This window comes from Montipora foliosa, chromosome 8 (assembly GCF_036669935.1).
Source record: "Montipora foliosa isolate CH-2021 chromosome 8, ASM3666993v2, whole genome shotgun sequence".
NCBI lineage: Eukaryota > Metazoa > Cnidaria > Anthozoa > Scleractinia > Acroporidae > Montipora > Montipora foliosa.
The window spans coordinates 28,435,522-28,438,021 of record NC_090876.1 but is presented as its reverse complement, the minus strand read 5'-3'; the positions used below and the strand labels follow the sequence as shown (position 1 = coordinate 28,438,021).

General features: G+C 38.3%; 1 protein-coding gene across 2 annotated transcripts in view; it reads right to left on the bottom strand.

The window, feature by feature from the left end:
* Nucleotides 1-2,500, bottom strand: part of LOC138012480 (origin recognition complex subunit 2-like) — a 62,173-nt gene that overhangs the window by 51,169 nt on the left and 8,504 nt on the right. The window lies entirely within an intron of this gene.

Sequence of the window (2,500 nt, the reverse complement as noted above, 5' to 3'; positions counted from 1 at the left end):
ATAATATTATTTTCAAACAATAGAACTCTGCACAGGATGTGATATTTATCATTCGATAAATGGTGAAGCACAAGCAAAATTTCCGCAGCCCCCTTAAGACGAAAACATAAGGAAACTCTATCGAATTGTTTCGGTCACAAATTTTAATCATTTGTGAAATTGACAAGCCTTTTTCTTCATTGGAATTCTTCACTTGTCATGCTATAGCCTCGAGTGTTCTGCACTTGTTTAAGCACATGCATAACAGAAGGTCAGGGATGTCTGTGCATAGCAGTAGGAAAATCTATCTAGCACAGAGACTTGCATATGTGGAACAGTGAGGAAACCATGCAGAAACAGGGTAGGTGACAATTTGTTCAACACTCTTTTTTTACAGCCATTGCGGTTTTCGGCAGGCCTAACAGATAAGCTGAGTTGTTTATCAAGGCCTGTTAACCGGTAGTAAACGATCTCAGATCTGTGATCATCTCAAGTTGAAAGAGCTAGTAAAAAACAGCTGTCGCAAAAGCCCCTCAGAGAAATCAAGAACATTTGATGTCAGGGAGGAAGAAAAGAATCAATCAGTGATGAATACACCGCATATTAGAAAATCTCCATGCATTCAAATATATTGTGGTTATTGCTTTACTTGTTTAACTTGTTCTGCCAAATCACCAGTATAATGTCAATATCACCGTTCAGCTGATAAGCATATCATATGTTTCACGATTTCTCAAAAAAAAATTCACAACCAGTTGTGACTAATGGAAGTCTTATGCCGGGAGTTCTCTTCCATGTATGTACATCATAACTTCATAAAATCAATAATCTTTGAGGGCAGGACTTCTTTCATGGAGTTGCAATGTACCATATTAACCCTTTCAAATGGTTGATTGTTTAGGGTTAACCCTAAACAACGAATCTCTTGAGGTGATAAATAATCCTTGATGAGGAAATGGCAAAGAAACTGGCCATAAATAACTAGGCACTACAGATGGGAGTGGAAGCAAGGATTGTGCTGATTCTCTTCTAATAGAACAAGATGAAAATGCCTGTCACCTGCACATGTACTGTACCACAGTCAAATGGACAACCTACACTCATTTGTAAAGACCTCTTTCATAATACACAACGAGCCTTTCTAGCCTTGCCATGAGGAGCAACTTTCAAAAGAATATTCAAAATGAGGGAAGTCGGTGCAATTAACATAAATACAAAAGACTCTAAAGGTGGTCAACATTTATGAAAGTGGTCTATTGACCAGTTCCTGAATGGTGCAAATGTGGTAACTGACGTACTATGCCCCACGACATCAAAAACAAAATAAAATGTTGTGGGGACACAACTATATTTCACAAACAAGGCACTTTTGAAAACTCTGTTTGGACACAATTTTTACAGCTGTGTGCAAAGAATTTGGCAGACGACCGAAATGATAGACAAGACAGGAGTAGTCATTCATTTCACAAAGCTACCTACAGATCTTACATCCTAGATATATACACAAGGTGACTCAGCTTGGAAGAAGGAAGACGAAAGTTGTTCCCTCTTGCTGTATGCATGTATTTCGTACTAGAAAACACCATCCCCTCAGCAACAGGTGTTTAGATGGGCTTCCCAAATGTTTAAGGACAGTGCCTACTGTTGTATTGCGCATACATGTACGTTCTGCGCATCTCGAGATACTCGTATTTCCTATTGCTGGTGCTTATCAATACAGGGATATTTTTGCATGGTTCAAAACCATGCAGAGAAAGCAGAACTTAGCAAGTGATCTTGGTATCCCAAAAACAAAATTGGGGATATAAACCATGCACTTTTCAGAGATAATAGAGCTTAAATTTGGAAAAGAACGCCATATATTGCTTTGTATTTCAAAACTTTTTACAAATATTGTTGATTAATTATCTTCAAAAAATGCATGGTTACCCCAAATTTTCTTTTTGGATTTCAATAACACTTGTTATGATCTGCTTTTCCCGCATATTCAGTAAACTGCACAAAATTACCTGCGAATTAGTAGGCACCGTCTAATGTTGTGCGAAGATTGTACTGTCATGTCAGCAGAACAAACACGCATAATTATATTTAATCTTTTCCCAGCTTGCATAAGGATCTTTAGCCACATAAAGCTTTTGACATGCATCTTGTCATCTCCTTTTAGTTGATTTCCTCCTTTCTTTAGATGCAAAGCGGCTGCCAACTTTCTTTCAGAGCCGCTTCGTATTCCTCCCTACCACGACATCGAATCCACGAAGATATTTCACTTTTTACACACAATATTATGTTTAAATCCTACATGAATAACGGTCCCAAACCGTTATAATGATCTTCGAATGTCTTGCTGAGAGGATTGAGAAAGATAACCGGATAAAACTTCGAAAACAGTACTTATCGGTCGGCCCAAAAATCAAAACTTTGCACATGCCCAGAGAGATGTCACAGGCCCTTTAATGAGATGGAAACTTGCATTCAAGTTGTTAAAATGTCAGTCACTGACGGCAGCTCTTCTCCCGACTGT